The 21,142-nt window shown below is 42.9% G+C and overlaps 1 protein-coding gene across 2 annotated transcripts in view; it reads right to left on the minus strand.

Annotated features, from left to right (window-relative positions):
- LOC147749096 (retinol dehydrogenase 7-like) overlaps nucleotides 1-21,142 on the minus strand; it is a 605,822-nt gene that overhangs the window by 274,999 nt on the left and 309,681 nt on the right. The window contains exon 1 of one of the 2 annotated variants that reach the window (XM_086966108.1): nucleotides 10,883-11,033. The exons of the other annotated variant lie outside the window; for it this stretch is intronic. The gene's annotated coding sequence lies outside the window, so the exon portion shown is untranslated. Of the gene's footprint in view, nucleotides 1-10,882; nucleotides 11,034-21,142 lie in introns of those variants that run through there. 2 annotated transcript variants of the gene reach the window in all.

Below are 21,142 nucleotides of genomic sequence, written 5' to 3' on the forward strand. Positions count from 1 at the left end.
TTCCAAAATCACTCCGCCCGCGCTCTGCAGCTAGTCCCTAACTCCCCTCTGCCACCTTGGATTTGCTTCAAACCTCTTGCAATCTAAAGTATCCATAGCCAGCAGTGCTCCCAGACCCCCAAAACCCACCCACAAACACCAAGAAGCCCCCCAAACAGGCCCCCGAAAACGCTACTTTGAGCAAAATGTCAGAAATAGCAAAAAAAAATTCTGCATGGATTTTGTCCAAACCACTTCTATCTGGTATTAGACCTTCCCAGGAATGCCCCAAGACCCACAAACCCACCCGCAAAAAAGCACAACACCCCCCAAACAGCCAAAAAGGAAAATCTCATACTTACCATATTTCTCGGCTTCGGTCCAAACGCGCTGTGCAGCTAGGTCATAACTCCCGTTTTCCACCACAGATTTCCTGAAAAGCAAATGCAATCAAGATTAGACTGTCCCAGCAGTGCTCCCAGACCCCAAAACTCACCCACAAACACCCGGAACCCCCCCAAAGAGCATCTCAAAAACAAGCAAGTCAGCAAAAACGCAAAATAAATTCTGCCTCCGATTTGGTCCAAACCACTTGTATCCGGTATTAGAGCTTCCCAGCAATGGCCCCAGAGCCGTCAACTCACCCGCAAAGAAGTAGAACACCCCCTCAAGTACTGAGTCTTTCTTCATTGGGCGTAATCCAGCCCTCTGCTTTGAGGGAAATAGGAGTCTGGAGGAGGAGGATAGAGGAGCATGTTCTTCTGAACTTGTGAACCTGAGGAATGCAGACTGCGGCACCTTCAAATCAATCAGCAAACAAGTGAAGACAGTTCTGCTGATGGGCTTGTTTTTGTGATTAGGTGATTAAAGTTTGAATTAAATTAACTGTGCAAAACAAATAAAGACAGACACACAGGAATAAAAGTGAATAAGGACAAAAAAGAAAGTTATTGATTCATTGTCTCATTTTCAGGGCTCGGTGTCAGGGAATAAGAATAAGAGTTCGTCATCATACTCTGCGAATTCAAGCAGGGTGAGGTCAGTGTCACCGAACAGAGAACAAATTCCCTCATCTACGTTGCTGTCCTCCTCGTCTTCATGAGGCGTGCTTTCTCGTACTTTGTAATCTGTTGGTATGAGGTGCTGATTCATCTTGATCATTGTTAACCTCTCCACATTTTTGGGCGAGAGGCGGCTCCGTTTGGGAGTTACAATGCCACCTGCAGCACTGAAAACACGTTCAGAAGACACGCTTGTGAGTAGGCAAGACAAGTAGTTTATAGCCAGGTTGGAGAGCTGTGGCCACAATTCTTTTTTCCCATGCCAATACGCCAATGGGTCAGCATTAACATAGACCTCTGTTGAGTCATTCAGATAGTCCTGCACCATCAACTCAAGGTCCTCCAAGGTTCCTCCACTTTGCTTACTTTTTGCTGTGACCTTTTGAGAACCAAACCCAAGCCGAGTTAGCCAATCCTCTTCTGCATCCAATGTTACTATTGTGTCTGGTGCAGATGATCCGGTTACCGGTGTCTTTAATGGCTGAGAGGTCACTTGTGCCACAGTCACAGGTGTAGAAGTGGATTGTTTTGACTGGGGATGGCCTGCTGATGCTGATGTACTGCCTTTTCCTTCAATGTGCTGCCGTTCTCTTTCAAACCTCTTGGCTGACAAGGCTAGCCAACGTTTGTACTTTGTAACATCTTCATCAGCAAAAGGAAAGAATGCTCGGCCTACCAGCGCCTTTTTGTAGCGTGGATCCAGAATAGTAGCACAAATGTAATGCTGTTCTGAGTGGATCATTTTAAGACGTTCATCACCATGTAGGCGCTCTAATAATTTCTCCGCCAAAACAAAAGGGTCTTGGTTTTTTTTATCTTTTTGAAACACAGAAGACACCGCCTTCAGTTGGTGCTCCAGCATGCACAACAATGGGATAGCTTTTCCCAAATTACAGTCCTCCTTGCTGACTGCACGCCTGAAGACCTCAATAGGACAAAGCATGTCTGTCAGGCTTTTAACTAGGTCCCATTGCACCGCATCTCTCCTCAGGTCCTTCTGAGCTGTACCCAGTGGTAAGAAATAGTGATCGAATACTGTATACTGCTCATACAGACGCTCAAGCATGTAGAAGGTTGAGTTCCAATGTGTTGGCACCTCCTGGATGAGTGCTTTCACTGGCATTCAACGTTCATGTAGCAGGCTCCTCAGATGCTTCCGGGCCTTAAAAGAATGGCTGAAATGGTTGCACATTCTTCGGCAGGTGGCCACTAACTCCACGCTGGACTGTCTTCATCACTCAAGAATTTTTTAACAACCAGGTTTATACAGTGTGCCAAACACGGCACTCTGATATAGTCACCCTGCCCCATGGCCTTAACTACATTGGCGCCATTATCCGTGGAAACATAACCAATCTGGCGTTTTTTTGGGGACAGCCAGTGAAAGACCTTTGTGTTAAACTCATCCAAAATGTTTTGTGCTGTATGACGTTTCTCCAAGCCAAACATGGGTAGTGTTGCATGTTTCCGAGCAGCTTTAAAAACTTGGTCCGGGTCAACACCTGCGTTTAGCTTTGCTTTAACCCCTGAAAAAGAGACCCAGTGTGCAGTGATGCACATGTAATCAGCGCCTGCGCCACTGCTCCACATGTCTGTTGTCATATGTATAGTGTGAACAGAACTGTTCTGCAAAGCTGCCCCAATCACCTCCAGCACATCTTCATGTAGTGCTGGAACCGCAACTCTGACAAAATAGAACCGGCTAGGAACCTTCCATTTAGGGCAGAGCGCTGCCACTAATTCTAGAAAACCAACTCCTTCTACAAAAGAAAAAGGGAGAAGGTCCAGAGCTAGCATTTTAGCCAGCTTAGTGTTATACAGACGCGTCAGTGGGTGGTTGCGTTCATATGGCGCTTCTGTAAACAACATGTTTCTAATGTTGCCCTGGACCAAGCATTTATGGGATGATAATGATTTCTTCGACCCAGTTACGCTCGCTGATGAACTTTTTTGCATTGGTGTCTCACTCTCCCCCACACTCTTAGTGTGGCTCACATGGAGTGTGCTGCTGACAGGGGTACTGGGTGTAAGTGACGTGTTTGACACGTCTTCTTCCTCCTCGTCATCATCAGATGAAACATCAATGTTTCTTGACTTGCAATTCGGGCTTCCTTGATCTCCTTTAGGTGCGCAAACCATTGGACAGCGTGCTGTCTCTCAAGATGACCTCTCTGGCCTCCGGTACCATAGTTGGTACCAAACTTACCACGACTAACTGCATGCTTACAAATGCTACAAATGGCGAGGTTTTCCTTTTTTGGGCAAACACTAAAGAAGTCCCAAACTGCGGTCTTGAAATGTCTTTGGGGGCCGGAGGAGGCGGCGATACTGGCGGTGGTGGTCCTGCTGCTAATTCCAGATGAAGAGAAGGATGTGGATTGCCGAACTTTAGTATGTTTTGCACTTTCACCACCACTAATTGAGGTCGAGGTGGATGGAGGTCCCTTCTGGCGAGGAAGAAATATGGAAGCGGTACGTGTTGGTGTACTAGTTAACTCCAATGATTGTGGTGTTTCTTCCATTGCCTCCTCGTCGACAACATCATCACGCTCAGCAGCTTCTCGGGCTATGGTCAAAATGTCTGTTTGCTGCATGCCCGCTGGGGCTGCAGTGACCTTTATGATGACTGGGTCGTCGTCGTGACAGTCTTCATCAGCAGCAGTTTCTGCCACTTCTTGTTGAGCCTCATCACACTCCATAACTATGAGACGTTGGACGAGCTTCCTTTTACGCTTAACTACCTTTGTCAGATCATGGTGTGCCTCACTCTCAGACGGCAGTGGTGCTGGTTCCCAATTTAGATCCGTATCATCAGAAGGAGGTGTGCTTGAAGAAGATGTAGACGCCACCCTTGATCTTTTCCTTGCTAGGGATGAGGAAGACAATGAACGATCAGGAGGAGTGGCTTCCTCAAATGGTACCTCGGCTTGATTGTTGATTTCCTGATGTGCCCCTACCTCTGGAGGAACAACTATTGTGGGCACTTGTGACCCTCCATGCACCTCTGCTTGCGCATCTCCTTGTGCTGCCTCTCCTTCCACAAGTACTTGGGCTTCTACTTGCACATGTGGTTGTTGTTGCGGCTGTGGTTGTTCAACACTTGTCAGATGAGTTACAACAACCTGTGTTGATTGAGGGACATTGCTGCTACTTTCTTGCGATGAGCCAACATCACTGGTCGATGGTGATTGAACAACTAGACTAAGTGCCTCTGCAGCACTCAAGGGCTTGGACTTAAGTTGGCGTGGTGGTGGTGGTGGCACTGAGCCCAATGGAGCGGGGGTGCTGCTCCCAGCTTGGTCCCCAGCAGATCCCGCTGCTGCTGCAGGCGTACTTTTTTTTTAGTCCCAAAAAATGTGGAGGACGGCACACCAGTCTCCTTGGTAACTTGCTTCTTCTGCTCCTTACTGGCAACTTTCTTGCTAGAGGAGCTACGGGGAACTTTTTTTGGGGCCATCTTCTTCAGAGCAGGTCAGAACAGCAGGCCGCAGTTGCACGAGTTGCAGAGTTGTCTGTGGCCAGACGTGACGTCGCGTGACGTTATGCTGCACACACACACCGCTGCAGGACTTCTTCCTGGCACTGGTGGTTCTCTTGAGTCTTGTGCACCTAAAAGCAATGGAAGACAGGGGAACATCAGTTCAGTTATACACCCCAAAAAAATCGAAAATCACAGAAAAATCAGCACAATCCCAAGCCCTCCATGATGTTTAAATTCAAGACACCCCACAGAAAGACTAGGCCCATGCAACACTCACTACCCCTGGGCATGAAGGTTGAACGCTAGGCAAAATGGTTGCAGACCTAAGAACACTGCCTGCATTCAAAATGGCCCCCTGCCTCCCAGCACATGGCCAGGGCCTGCCTGTAGCAGCACTCAAAATGGCCCCACCCACATGGCCTGTCCCTATGAACACCCCAAAAAATCGAAAAACACAGAAAAATCAGCACAATCCCATGCCATCCATGCCCTCCATGATGTTTAAATTCAAGACACCCCACAGAAAGACTAGGCCCATGCAACACTCACTACCCCTGGTGAAAAGGCCACAACAACAGCCCAAAAAAACGAAAATCACAGAAAAATCAGCAGCCATCCAGGCCCTCCATAATGTTTAAATTCAAGACACCCCACAGAAAGACTAGGCCCATGCAACACTCACTGCCCCTGGGCATAAAGTTTGAAAGCCAGGCAAAGTGGTTGTAGAACTAAGAACACTGCCTGCATTCAAAATGGCCCCCTGCCTCCCAGCACATGGCCAGGGCCTGCCTGTAGCATCACTCAAAATGCCCCCCCCCACATGGCCTGTCCCCATGAACACCCCAAAAAATCGAAAAACACAGAAAAATCAGCACAATCCCATGCCATCCATGCCCTCCATGATGTTTAAATTCAAGACACCCCACAGAAAGACTAGGCCCATGCAGCACTCACTACCCCTGGTGAAAAGGCCACAACAACAGCCCAAAAAAACGAAAATCACAGAAAAATCAGCACAATCCCAAGCAATCCAGGCCCTCCATGATGTTTAAATTCAAGATACCTCACAGAAAGACTAGGCCCATGCAACACTCGCTACCCCTGGGCATAAAGGTTGAAAGCTAGGCAAAATAGTTGTAGACTTAAGAACACTGCCTACATTCAAAATGGCCCCCTGCCTCCCAGCACATGGCCAGGGCCTGCCTGTAGCAGCACTCAAAATGTCCCCCACCCACATGGCCTGTCCACATGAACACCCCAAAAAATTGAAAAACACAGAAAAATCAGCACAATCCCATGCCATCCATGCCCTCCATGATGTTTAAATTCAAGACACCCCACAGAAAGACTAGGCCCATGCAACACTCACTACCCCTGGTGAAAAGGCCACAACAACAGGCCAAAAAAACGAAATTCACAGAAAAATCAGCACAATCCCAAGCCATCCAGGCCCTCCATGATGTTTAAATTCAAGACACCCCACAGAAAGACTAGGCCCATGCAACACTCACTACCCATGGGCATAAAGGTTGAAAGCTAGGCAAATTGGTTGCAGACCTAAGAACACTGCCTGCATTCAAAATGGCCCCCTGCTTCCCAGCACATGGCCAGGGCCTGCCTGTAGCAGCACTCAAAATGGCCCCCACCCACATGGCCTGTCCCCATGAACACCCCAAAAAATCGAAAAACACAGAAAAATCAGCACAATCCCCTGCCATCCATGCCCTCCATGATGTTTAAATTCAAGACACCCCACAGAAAGACTAGGCCCATGCAACACTCACTATCCCTGGTGAAAAGGCCACAACAGCACGAAAAAACGAAAATCACAGAAAAATAAGCACAATCCCAAGCCATCCAGGCCCTCCATGATGTTTAAATTCAAGACACCCCAAAGAAAGACAAGGCCCATGCAACACTCACTACCCCTGGGCATAAAGGTTGAAAGCTAGGCAAAATTGTTGCAGACCTAAGAACACTGCCTGCATTCAAAATGGCCCCCTGCCTCCCAGCACATGGCCAGGGCCTGCCTGTAACAGCACTCAAAATGGCCCCCACCCACATTGCCTGTCCCCATGAACACCCCAAAAAATCGAAAAACACAGAAAAATCAGCACACTCCCCTGCCATCCATGCCCTCCATGATGTTTAAATTCAAGACACCCCACAGAAAGACTAGGCCCATGCAACACTCACTACCCCTGGTGAAAAGGCCACAACAACAGCCCAAAAAAACGAAAATCACAGAAAAATCTGCACAATCCCAAGCCATCCAGGCCCTCCATGATGTTTTTATTAAAGAGACCCCACAGAAAGACTCAGTCCACCCACCACTGAGTACCCCTGGGCAAAAGGCCCCAACAACAGCCCAAAAATCGAAAATTCCAAAATTGTAGTTGCAGCAACTGTAATGCCCCAAACAAACTTACTTGTGAAAATTTCTAATCCAAAAGTGATCCAAAGAAAGTCAAAAAGGCCTCAAATCCAAATATCCAGCAGCATCCACAAAAAGTAATCCTTCCAGGTGAAGAATCCGATGAAAGTGACCAGCACATGAAGAAAGCACTGGGAGGAGCCTGCTGGACAGGAACAGGAAGTTGGAGACTGTGGGGCACTTCCTTCCCCCCCCCCCAAAAATGGACTCCTTGCAAAAAAAAGTGCAGGCAAATGTCAACCTGAGAAGTTATTCTGATAAAAATCATCATTTCCAGAAGGTTTATGCTGCTTGCTGGTGGATTTCTTGTGCAGAATTGCAAATTTTGTATTTTCGCGAGTGCAAGATTGTTGCTGCCCGCCGCATGTACGTGTTCGCAATTGCGAACTCCCGCGATACGTGATCACGGCGTACTTGCGCTGACAAACTCTCGCTGTGCAAGGTGGCAAGCCGCGATGACGTAATCGCGGTCGCCAAACTCCCGCGGGATCCCGCAGCAAGATCCAAAATGGCGCAGCACTTGCAAAATATCGAGAAAAGCAACTCGGCAAACGCTGAATGACGGTAAGTGAACGTCGCGCACCGCAAAATTGTATCACCGAGAAAAAAAAATCAGCTGCGTGTGAATTTGCGGATTTTTGGTAAATTCTCGAGCGTTCCCGGATTGCGAATTTACCGAAAATCCGCGAAATCCGCGAGCGGAACCGATTTTACGCCCATGCTTAGTCCAAGGCACATACAGATGAAGGAATCTCTGACTGAATTACAGTCTGTATACTGGTGGCCGGGGATGAGCGTGCAACATCAAATATATGTAAAGAACTGTCCCGACTGTGACAGGGATTGCAGTAATGAACCAGTCCTGCCTGTTGCCCAGTTACCATTTATAGTCAGGGTAATGCTGTCTACATGCCATCCAGCGTCCTATTAATTATTAAGACTAAAATTCACTTAGAAAATGTGGCCCCAGCGCTCGGCTGACGCTAAAACGGTTATAAAAGATCTGCGAGTCTTTATCGGCACATACGCAATTGCCATGTTCCATTCTGACCAGGGTCCTGCTTTCAGCCCTGAGCTTATAAGGAGGCCATGGCCAGTATGGGCATTGGGTTGCGATACTCTTGTCCATCACACCCCGAAGGGAACAGTGTAGTGGAAAGAAAAAACTGGGACATAAAGCAATCTATAACAGCGAAGGTATTAGGTTCGGGTGATGGGTGGGTCAAACATTTAATAAGTGTCCAACTTGGTCTAAACAATTTGCCAAGAAATTCTCTAAAAGGTTTCAGCCCATACGAACTATTGTTCGGAACTAGAATGCACATTCAGGACTTAGATAGTCAGGTATCAGTGGTAGAAGATAAGAATAAAGACTTTGACATCAAAGATCGTTTGGCTGTTTTACAGGACGTGAATGAAACAAGAAAATCCTTAAGCAACATAAAGTTAAAGCAACAGCCAACTACCAATGAAGAGGCACCACTAGCCCCAGCAAGACCTGTCTGGATTCCAAAGATTGGGGATCTAGTCAGAGAAAAAATAGCGGTGAAGAAGGAATTTGGGCCTTCTTACAGAAAAGCAGTACCTGTCTTGGCAATCAAAGGAACAAAATCAGTAGTACTACCGCCCCTTGCTCGTAAAAAGGAGAACAGAGTTGTATCAATCGACCTGGTAAAACCACAAGCATGTGGCCTATAATCAACAGTAATATTTACAAAAAGGGGTGGTGAGGGACAGAGTCTCTGAATTAAGCAGAAAGCTCTCACCCAGTCAAGAGATCAGGGCTAGATCCAACACCGTTTTTTAGCTCACTGCACCATCCCAGTTTCAGAACCTGGCTGTATGCAAATTAGTCTGTTCCTGTCCCAGTGCATGATGGGAACAGGGCAAACCAAACTACAAAAGCCAATTCTTACACTGGGAAGGAAACAAGCTCCCGGGGACCGGTTTCTGGCATTACAGCCGTCTTCGGCCCGGTTTGCTTGAATCCTGATGGTGCAATGAGCAAGGGTCTCACATCTGAGAATACCCTTCCACGCTTAGGGTGGACAAAAATATTTACAAAAAGGGGTGGTGAGGGACAGAGTCTCTGAATTAAGCAGAAAGCTCTCACCCAGTCAAGAGATCAGGGCTAGATCCAACACCGTTTTTTAGCTCACTGCACCATCCCAGTTTCAGAACCTGGCTGTATGCAAATTAGTCTGTTCCTGTCCCAGTGCATGATGGGAACAGGGCAAACCAAACTACAAAAGCCAATTCTTACACTGGGAAGGAAACAAGCTCCCGGGGACCGGTTTCTGACATTACAGCCGTCTTCGGCCCGGTTTGCTTGAATCCTGATGGTGCAATGAGCAAGGGTCTCACATCTGAGAATACCCTTCCACGCTTAGGGTGGACAAAAATATTTACAAAAAGGGGTGGTGAGGGACAGAGTCTCTGAATTAAGCAGAAAGCTCTCACCCAGTCAAGAGATCAGGGCTAGATCCAACACCGTTTTTTAGCTCACTGCACCATCCCAGTTTCAGAACCTGGCTGTATGCAAATTAGTCTGTTCCTGTCCCAGTGCATGATGGGAACAGGGCAAACCAAACTACAAAAGCCAATTCTTACACTGGGAAGGAAACAAGCTCCCGGGGACCGGTTTCTGGCATTACAGCCGTCTTCTGCCCGGTTTGCTTGAATCCTGATGGTGCAATGAGCAAGGGTCTCACATCTGAGAATACCCTTCCACGCTTAGGGTGGACAAAAATATTTACAAAAAGGGGTGGTGAGGGACAGAGTCTCTGAATTAAGCAGAAAGCTCTCACCCAGTCAAGAGATCAGGGCTAGATCCAACACCGTTTTTTAGCTCACTGCACCATCCCAGTTTCAGAACTTGGCTGTATGCAAATTAGTCTGTTCCTGTCCCAGTGCATGATGGGAACAGGGCAAACCAAACTACAAAAGCCAATTCTTACACTGGGAAGGAAACAAGCTCCCGGGGACCGGTTTCTGGCATTACAGCCGTCTTCGGCCCGGTTTGCTTGAATCCTGATGGTGCAATGAGCAAGGGTCTCACATCTGAGAATACCCTTCCACGCTTAGGGTGGACAAAAATATTTACAAAAAGGGGTGGTGAGGGACAGAGTCTCTGAATTAAGCAGAAAGCTCTCACCCAGTCAAGAGATCAGGGCTAGATCCAACACCGTTTTTTAGCTCACTGCACCATCCCAGTTTCAGAACCTGGCTGTATGCAAATTAGTCTGTTCCTGTCCCAGTGCATGATGGGAACAGGGCAAACCAAACTACAAAAGCCAATTCTTACACTGGGAAGGAAACAAGCTCCCGGGGACCGGTTTCTGGCATTACAGCCGTCTTCGGCCCGGTTGTGGACAATGGGTTAATGACTCTGTCCTCCAGAATATATTCACTGGACAGTATTGTATCATCTGCCATAGATATAATAGACAAAGACTTGCTAATGTTACAGCATGGCCAGTCACAATTGTGTTCTATTGTACAGTTAGCGTTACAATAAAGGGGGTTGAACCCATGCAGTCGCAGGGACCTGGGCGCTATATGGTACATATACAAAGGGGGCCCGCAAGGGAAGCGTATTGTATACTACACACACTGACACTACTCTAGACTAACAAACAAGAAAATCAAGGGGGATTTTCAGGTATTGTCATTTATTTATCAACACCGGATATCTACCATTACCAAATTACAATCACATTTAATAAATAGCCCCAAATGGGGAGAGGAAGGAAATGGAAGGGAGGGGTGGTGCTCAAGGAAGTGTAAAGTCAAAGAAAATAAACACAGTCAAAAAACAGGTAATAATTACAATATTCCAAATAGAGTCGTAATAATTCAGATACAAAAGCCAAAGATCAAGGCATACATTGAAAAATAATGAACTAATGACATTCAACGGTCGCATACTGAATTCAGAAATATCAGGGGCATGTCTCAGAAATCCAAGAAAAGAGAAGAGCCATCGATGTTTCGACCCCTGTCTGTAGGCTATGTTAAGTCCTTTATCGGGGTCTTCATCAGGACATATACAGGGAAGAGGTGGAGTGGGGCAATCCTATCTGAAAAGTTAAAACACGGAGTCAGACTTGGTACGTTGTTGGAATAAATTACAACCGTCCTATTTGGCAGTAATAGATTCATTCATTTTAATTACCATGGAGTAAAGGCCCAGCTGGGCTCTAAACGTAGGAAATGAGTAAGCCACGCAGGATGTCGTGGTCGATCTCAGCGATAATGTTTCGCAACTACAGAGGAGAAATGGTTAAATTAAATTCAAGAATAAAAATAAAATTAGAAATAATACTACCAGTTGGGAGGTATTTTGTCATTAAACACTGTCTACTAGATTAAAAACCGGGACTAAACTTACACAAGCTTCAACAATTTGGCCGAATGGTGAGTTTATTGTTAAATCCCAGTTGTCATTTGTCGGATTCAGAAGTCTGAAAAGGCAGAGGGTGCAACCAGAGTGCACGGGCTGTGGGTGAAACAAATCGGCAATCAGAGGGACTTAGAGGTATGTGTATTAATGATGAAACTGCACTGGGTTAAAGGCCTTGTTTGTTAGTCTATTGTACAGTTAGGCTGGACGCTGCAAAATCTTCGTTCAGGCTATGTGCCTTGGCGTCTAATCAACACAACGTCATTGTTTTCCATCTTTAACCTTACTGATAAACAAATCAGATTGGCACAGAAAGGAGCAGACTATACAATCCTGAGCATTGAAAAACTTGAGAGATTACCATTGACAATGTCAGAAAGTCCTGTCATTGAATGGATAATACACGGGAATATCACAATTCCGATAACAACTTTCCGATTTAAAAATTGCCTTGAATACATACCGGCTGGCCAGTATGAACGTTTGGGTAAAGGGTACAATCAAGTCAGCATGGAGATTACCATAAACACACACATACTATAGTGACAGCAACAAAAATGTTTTTCTTAGTGGTGAAAACTGCAAACATTCACTAAGCGGTATACTTTTGTGCCAGGGTATTAATTTACACGGGGTCTGTGAAGGAAATTCAAACAACCTTTCATGCCACCAACATGTCACACCTGCAACGCAGATAGAGCCTTTCTTTAAGCAACTCTCGAACGGGACTTACATTCTAATAACGGATCACAGCTGTTGTGGCCTTTTGACAGGGAAAGCATATCTCGTACAAGTAACTTCCATGGTCAAATGCTGTATGCAAGCATTGTTTCCAAACGGCCCTGGAGACTCCGAGACTCCCATATGGCCTCGTTTGAATGTCTCTTCTATACGAATTGATACTTTAAGCAGAATGAAGTCTGTGCTTTTGCAGACAACAGTGCCCATCACGTCATCAAAAGAGACGTATGATCTCCAAGTTGCAAAGACAGCATCGGAGATTCATGACCTTTTATCAACAAATTGCCCCGTGCATTTCACAGAAATGCTTAGCGAAATTCTAAATATGTCAAGTGCCATAGGCATCCCAGGCGTATTTAAGACCATTTTTTCGGGACTGTTAACGCCATTCAAAGCAATCCTAGGAATTATTCCTAATTTTGTCCATTCAGTCTTTGGCGGCATACCCCTGATTTTGGGACTTGTAGCAGGCATTTTATTTTTGACCCTTCTGCTCCGATATGGCATGCCAAAATACAGACATGACTCCGGCAAGGATGGAAGAAACGATCCAGACACCGATGATAGCAATCATTCTCACACCTGCCAAGTTACAGCATTATCGAACTGTCACCTGATTTTGTAGACCAATTCTTTGAGAGCCTGTCTCATATGATGTTCTCCCCTGAACAGAAACAATAATTTTTGAAAAGCATTCCGACACACAGCGTTCCCATGAACTCTGAATTCGGCCTTCAGTTTTGATCAACAAAAACTATTGAAAAGCGTTGGAATTCTATTCTCCCGTTCACCATGAAAAGTTTTTTTTTTTGGTTTGAACATTTTTTCAAAATATTTACCTTTTTCTGGCACGAAAACCTTTGCTTAAAGTAGAACTATTCATAAAGCACAGAACTTCTATTTTTAGGTAAAATCTAGAGACATAATAACTTTACATCAGCCTCTAGCACATGTTACAGCAATTGCATTTATATGTGATGAAATAATTTCGCCCTTCTTTTCTGTATAAAGAGATATTTCATGTGTACTTTTTTTCGCAAAATCATTCACTGATTACATATGGTATAATTTTTGAATGATTTCTATGCTTAAAGACGTACAGTATCTATATTTTCATGTATTTTCATGTATTTTCAAATACGCCATTTCAAATGCAAATATGTATTTTGGGGTGGGTAATGTTACACATGCATCATATTGCTTTAGTTTTTAGTAATTTGATGGACATAAATTCGTGGCGTGGGTGTCGTGTTCTAATCTAGGACCCCGATCAATACTGTGACCTTATGCCCCTATACGGCTATAATCCATTCATACCCCTATAATGGCATAAACGATCAGAGCCATATTTCAGCCATATTTCAGAAACTTGCTTCTGCAGCTCATTACAGTACATGACACAGCAGAAGCCACTATCTTAGATTCCTAGATTACACTCCGAGTTCTTCAACAAGATAAAACCCAGCAACCTGGGAAAGCCCCGCTTGCTATGTTTTGATTAGTAATAGAACTCTAATGAGCACTGAAAGGACGATCACTTCCTAGTGACATCTTTATGGACGTCTTATGTCCAAAAACGTACCTCAAACAAGGCACCTTTCAGGTATAAATATTACCAACGTTGCCTTAAGCAAGCGCAAATACAACGGTGGTGATAGAGAATACAGGAGCAGAACAGCTGTCCCTTGCAGAGCCCAGCAGATGCAAGCAGCCCACGGACGCTGCCCCTCCTCCTCCTTGACGCGCTGAGAAAGACGCAGTCTTTTCTCCTGCCGAGAAAATCCAGCTCCGGATTTTCCAGCCTACTCTTGCGAGTGACTGGGATATCGAGTCCTGAAAGGAGATACTAGACCTCCAACATTCTATTCCAGAGGTATGGTGTTGACTAAACCCTTAGAGAGAATTCTTGAAGCAAACCTTGGCAAAACCAACTTAACTTAAACTGCTACTTACTTACGCCCTCCCAAGTATTAGGCTTAGGTCAGGTACACTGGGGTAGGCGTAGTTAGAAGCACCAGTTGAGTACGTTAGTCAAATGTATATATGAATGTATATATTTTATTCATTTTAACCATTGTATGGCTAAGAAACCATATCAATGCTTTTACAGTATTATTTCGCAATCCTCATTTTACTGTACGCACTTTTTATAATAATAAGTCTTGCAATTGTGGCAATTATTTCTCTTGCATGAGAAGAAAGACTGTTCAATAAATAACACCTTTTATTGAAAACGCCCGTCTCTCTATTCTCTGCATCTTGGTGAAAGTAATCTGCACAACTGACTGAGTAAAATAACTGTATATTGTTTCACACGACTCTAGAGATTGACTCTTATTCTAAAGGAGCAAAGTTGTAATGTTTATGCGGTTGTTGGAAAACTGAATCCCTTCTTGTCTGAGCCAGAGGAGCTGATCACTTCCTATTCAGTCAAGAAAGTTTCCAGTGACCTCTGAGCTAGTTGGTAACAAACCCAATTAAGTTTAGCATAGTCAGTAGAGACCTGGAAGACCGCACTTCTACGTCCAAACTGCTGTTTATGTTATTCCAATGCGCAGGGCCTATAGGGAAAATAGGAACTACACTACATGTTCTTCAAGCCATCTTCTCCTCCCCTCCTCCTCCTCCTCCTCTTCCTCCCCTCTTGTTGACCACCAATGTAATCTTGAGGTGGTCCTCTTGGTGGTTGTGGTGGTGGTGGTGGTGCAGATGCACCAGCTGCTGCTGCTACTGAAGCCATTATATAGATCAAAAAAGGTACAGAGAGGTACAATCAGGTCTTCCTCAGTCAAAGGACAAAGTCATAATAAGGAAAAAAGGTGGGGTCTTTCATCATTTAGAAAAAAAAGGCCTGAACCAATGAGAAGTGTTATTTTCAGGTCACAAGACCAGGGATTTCATCATTATGAAACTAAAACTGTTCTGCGCCAATTAAAAGTGTTACTTTCAGGTCACATGACCGAAGCGCTTACGCGACGCTCCCCCGGGCGTGCCCGGGGGCGCGCACCGGGTCGTGTCGTGTAAGCGCGTCGGATGTTTACGTTGCACGAGCGTATTCGCTCGAGTGCTTCTGGGTGCGCTTACGCCGTGCGTATCACGCGGACGCGGCTACGCGATACGTCACGATCATGTTTTCGTTCGCAACATTGGCGCACCGGGGCGCTTCAAATGACTACGCTCTCCGGGGCGTTCACCGGGGCGCGCCCCGGGAGCGCTCCAGAGTCAAAAATAAAAAAATAAAAAAATTGTTTAAAATACAAATAAAATATAGGATTCAATCATTTTCAAAAATATTACATTTCATAGCTATAGACATTTGCTATTAACCAAATTTTGAAATTCAAAGAAAAAAACATAGGTTTGGGGCCTTATATATAGTTAGGAATTAGCATTTAAAAAACCTATGAAATTCACTGAAAAAACCATAGGTTTCACACCAGTTATAGTTAGGAATTAGCATTTAAAAAGCCTATTAAATTCACAGATACAACCATAGGTTTCACACCAGTTATAGTTAGCTGGAAATTTTACTGACATAAAACCATTGAAATTCCCACATTATAGTTAGTTGGACTCACTATAACTTGCGCGTGTAATGCACTGCTGATGACGTCACATATTACATCACTCACAAGTGATGTCACTGACCATGTCATGAGTGATGTAATATGTGACGTCATCAGCAGTGCATTACACGCGCAAGTTATAGTGAGTCGAACTAACTATAACGTGGGGATTTCAATGGTTTTATGTCAGTAAAATTTCCAGCTAACTATAACTGGTGTGAAACCTATATATATATATATATATATATATATATATATATATATATATATATATATATATATATATATATATATATATATATATATATATATATATATATATATATATATAAATATATATATATACATATATATATATATATAATATATATATATATATATATATATATATATATATATATATATATATATATATATATATATATATATATATATATATATATATATATATATATATATATATATATATATATATATACTCCACAACGGCAACTCATTTCGAGGCACCTCAAAGGACACAACTGGGATCAAGGCAGAAGGCTCGTTTATTGCTGAAAATTGTGGCATAATGCATTTCGACAAAAGTCTTCTTCAGATGCCATCACCAACTTGAAAAAAGGGGAAGCACCTTGATTTTGACCTTCTTGGCTCCTCCTATGTCGATGGAGTGCAGCTGGCCCCTTTTAAATAATACAGTCTCTGTCACATGATCTAGTATAGGAGACTACCCCTCCCAGAAGCCATCTAGTTTGAAATTGTCTTCTGTGGGGCTTTCAGATGTTTTCATGCTGTGTGTCTAGTCACTTAAATCACCTCTGAGCACCTTGCTATTTTCGTAACCAGCCACTGCGATCCTCTTCACTTAGCACACCACCACATAATATCGACTTCAAACACACGGTAATATCGACTTCAAACACACCGTGACAGAGCCGTTCACCCCATGCACTTACCCGACCTGCATGCAACGCTGAAGTAACCCTGAACATATGAATCCACCCTTAGTGTCATATGCTCTGTCTTTGTTCACAGAAGCTCCCCGATGAAGGGTACAACACCCGAAATGCATTGGAGCAGTTTCTTGAAAGCATTTAAAATGTAAAACATGAATATAATGGATTACGAATTGAAAATAATGCACCAATAAATTGTGACAACTGGTTACACTGTGGAGGTTTATTGTCTAAACACCAATGGTGTGCACAGAACACAGGGATGTCACCAAGGTAACATGGTGACGCATTGAACAAATTTATCACATACGTGTGTTGGACGGACACACCACCTGCTTGTAGCACCCTACCGTCTAAAACAACAATCGACTAAAGATTTCAAACAACAAATCAAACTTGCTGTGCGTCCCCCAACCACTACATTCATGCTGTGTGTGCCATTTACGAGGTGAGTGATGTTACCTTCGTATTTTTCTTTTGTGAACAAAACGGTCTGCCTTGGGTCCCCTTTCGCTTGCCTCCAGTCCTTATATACTACTCTCTTCCCAGATGAAAATTGTGACAACTGGTTACACTGTGGAGGTTTATTGTCTAAACACCAATGGTGTGCACAGAACACAGGGATGTCACCAAGGTAACATGGTGACGCATTGAACAAATTTATCACATACGTGTGTTGGACGGACACACCACCTGCTTGTAGCACCCTACCGTCTAAAACAACAATCGACTAAAGATTTCAAACAACAAATCAAACTTGCTGTGCGTCCCCCAACCACTACATTCATGCTGTGTGTGCCATTTACGAGGTGAGTGATGTTACCTTCGTATTTTTCTTTTGTGAACAAAACGGTCTGCCTTGGGTCCCCTTTCGCTTGCCTCCAGTCCTTATATACTACTCTCTTCCCAGATGAAAAGAAATTGGGTCGCACACCAATAATCCGTTGTAGTTAATCCAAAGTTTTAATTTTCACCAACTCCAAACACTCCAAACACCAACGCGTTTCAATCTCCTACTGAGATCTTGTTCACGGTGCCGCCCCCACTTTCTCATTCGTTTTTAAAGCTCATGTGTTACATCGACATCTTCCTCCTACACAAAGGGCATTATGGTTATTGTAGTGCTATCTATATTACAGGGAAAATTCTGTCCATTAAGATCACCAAAATTATATACAAAGGTGAAAAAAAAATATACAAATAAATAAAAATCTATTGTGTGATGATTGTATAAATTATAAGTGGTATCATAGTTACAATTAATTTTTGGAACCTATACCATGGTGTTTTCTGAAACAACCTCGAGTTCAGGATTATTCTAGTCATTCAACAAAATATTTATACCGTTTTAAATTAATGCCTCCAGTGGCCTTGTATCATTGTTCACGATTAATATCTCTATTATTAGTAACATTAAGCATCATGTTGGGCCCCATTGTTTACCTCTCGTGGCTATTTATATTTTCATTTTTGACGACTTTCCCAAATCATTTATCATCACATTCCTAGATTTTATGTTCAAAACTTGTGCACTGTGTTCAAATCACTAATAAAATTTAAAACAAACCAAAATTTTTATTTGATGTGGAAAGACGCATCTGTTTCTACTCTGCCATATTAACATGAAATTAGTGATATTACTTGCCCATATGTCTATTTACAAATGCATATACATTTCTTTGCTTTGATTCAGACCAGATAGATTAATGGTTCGTAGACTGAGAATACATCTTGATTCTTTCTTTCTCAACATGATTTCTCTGTTTCCTTCTCTCACTGGTTTCTTTACCGTGTCAATGCCATAGAATTTTAAACTTTTCCACTCGCTGTTGTGATGAGACTCCATGTGTTTGGCACCTGCATTGCTGATTTATGGTTGCCCTTACATGTTCCAAAATCCTCTTTTTCAGTACATTCTTTGTGCTGCCCACATATTTTAATTGACATGGGCATTCAATTACATAAATTACATATGGTGTCATACATGTGATAAGTTCATCAATGTTCCACATTTTTCCATTTGATAATATCACCTCTTGGACTGGTTTCCCTATCTGGCACACTTTGCAATGATAACATTTTTTAAGCCTTTTCCTTTTAACCATAGTTTCTTTTCCTCTTTGAAAAAATGACTCTTAGTCAGTCGGTCTTTTAAGTTTGGTGCTCGACTATATGGTGTTTGTGGGGTGTTTCCCACAATCGGACCAAGGGTGGCATCCATCTTTAGAATGTTCCAATTTTTCTTTAGGATATTCCTGATTTGTTTTGATTCATTTGAGAAAGTTGTCAGGAATCTTATTACTTCTTTGTCACTTTCTTTAGTTTTCTTTAGTTTCTTGTTTCTTCCTTGTTGGCAATAAGGTGTTTCTGTCCTTTTGGCTTGCTCTTTCCCAGCCTTTCTTTATATGACTTTTTGAGTATCCTCTCAAATCTTTTAGTAATGGATGTACTTTGTTTATCCCATTCTGATTCTTCTGAACATATTCTACGGAGTCTTAAAAATTCTCCATATGGGATGTTTTCAAAAAAACACAGCTGATGGAAACTGCTAGCGTGCAGGGTTGCATTGGTTGCGGTTTTCTTCCTGTGCAAAGTGGTGTGTGCTTCATTGGCTTTGATATAAATGTCGGTGTCCAAGAAGATTATTTTATTGCCCCTTATTTCGGATGTAAATTTGAAATTTGCAGGTTATGAATTGAGGATTTCAAAGTATTCTTTAAATTCATCTTCTGAACCATCCCACACTATGAGAAGGTCGTCGATAAAACGCAACCACAGTATCACTTTGTTCAACATAGTGTCATTTTCAGCTTGCCACGCCCACTTCTGTTCCCACCACCCCATGGTAAGGCAGGCAAAACTTGGGCTAAAGGAAAAGCCCATAGCCGTCCCTTTTGTTTGGGCGTAAATGTCATCTCCAAAGTAAAAAATGTTTTGATTCAGGCAGAGTCTCATCATATCTTCCAGCATGATGTTATGATGTGAATAGTGCATGTTTCTATCTTGGAGGAAGAATTTGCAGGCTGAAATTCCAAGCTCATGGTCAATATTCGTGTATAAGGATACGACATCCATTGTTACCTGTCTATACGATGATTTCCAGGAAATTCCATTTAGGTGTTTCAACATATCCGTTGTGTCTTTTATGAAAGAACTTAATTTTGAAACATACGGAAGTAAAAAGAAGTGCAGATAGTTAGCTATTGGTTCAAACAAGGAGCCCATATAAGAGACAATTGGGCGCCCTGGTGGTCTAGTTTGATTCTTATGTACTTTCGGTATTAAATACATAGTCGCGGTCACCGAGTCATCCACCGTCAGATAATTGTGTTCATCACAGTCAATCAGACCTAGATCTAGCCATACTTTCAATTTTTTATCCAATGACTCTTTTATTTGCATTGTTGGATAGGCTGTTAGTTTCTTATAGTATACTTCATCTTGTAATTGATCATGGGCTACTATTGCATATTCCAATTTGTCCCTTACGACGACACTTGCGCCTTTATCAGCCATCTTGATTTCAATAGTTTTATCTTGACTCAAAGTTGTAAGTTCTTTACATTCTTCTACTTTCAGATTGTCAAAATAGCACTGTTTTTTAGTTTGTAAATATCCTGTATTACGGCTTCATGAAAAATATCCACTTTATTACCAGGTAGAAATTGCGGGTAAAATCGTGATTTCCGCTTTTTTTTACTAAAGCCGGCTCCCAGTTGAGTACAGGTCTGTTCCAATGTTGTTTGTTGAGATTTGTTAACAATGTCTAAATTCATCAGTGTAAGGTAAATTTCAGATTCCTTGGTCAAGTAGGTCCTAACTATAACTACCTACTGGTGACCGCCAATAGGATATATATATATATATATATATATATATATATATATATATATATATATATATATATATATATATATATATATATATATATATATATATATACATATATATATATATAACTCTCCGAAATCCTTCCAAACTCGTAGAAGAACACAACAGCACTCGAGGGTGGAGGGTTTCAACACGCTTAGGTTTTATTCAGCGAGGGGGGTGCACACAGACGCGTTTCGGCGTTCTGCCTTCGTCAGTGTGTGATGCACTGTGTCTACTCCCGACATGTTTTTAAACATCACCTGTTCACTCCCACATTTACTAAAGCATAGACATAGAAAGGGGACTCGCACCATACATTGAATGGAGGCAGCCATCTTGCAATGTGTGTTTTGGATCACATTGATTAACATTGAACAAGAGATAAAATAAGCGTTCAAGCCCAATAATGGGCAACAGCCATATTCTATGCATGGTATATGTCACATACTAATCCTGAATTGGACAACAACATACAGCCGTGGATCGGCTAATGTCCCCTTGTATAAAGTACATAGTCAAATGCATTAGATCCAAATATGAGACTTATGTTTCAACAACATTTCAACAGCAGTTACTCATATCTAGAATGCGGGATTCCTGTAGTGAAATGCCTCACGTGCAGCAACAGAGAACATGTTAGACTAAATGTAAT

Source organism: Lissotriton vulgaris, chromosome 1_1 (assembly GCF_964263255.1).
Source record: "Lissotriton vulgaris chromosome 1_1, aLisVul1.2, whole genome shotgun sequence".
In the NCBI taxonomy this organism is placed as follows: Eukaryota; Metazoa; Chordata; class Amphibia; order Caudata; family Salamandridae; genus Lissotriton; species Lissotriton vulgaris.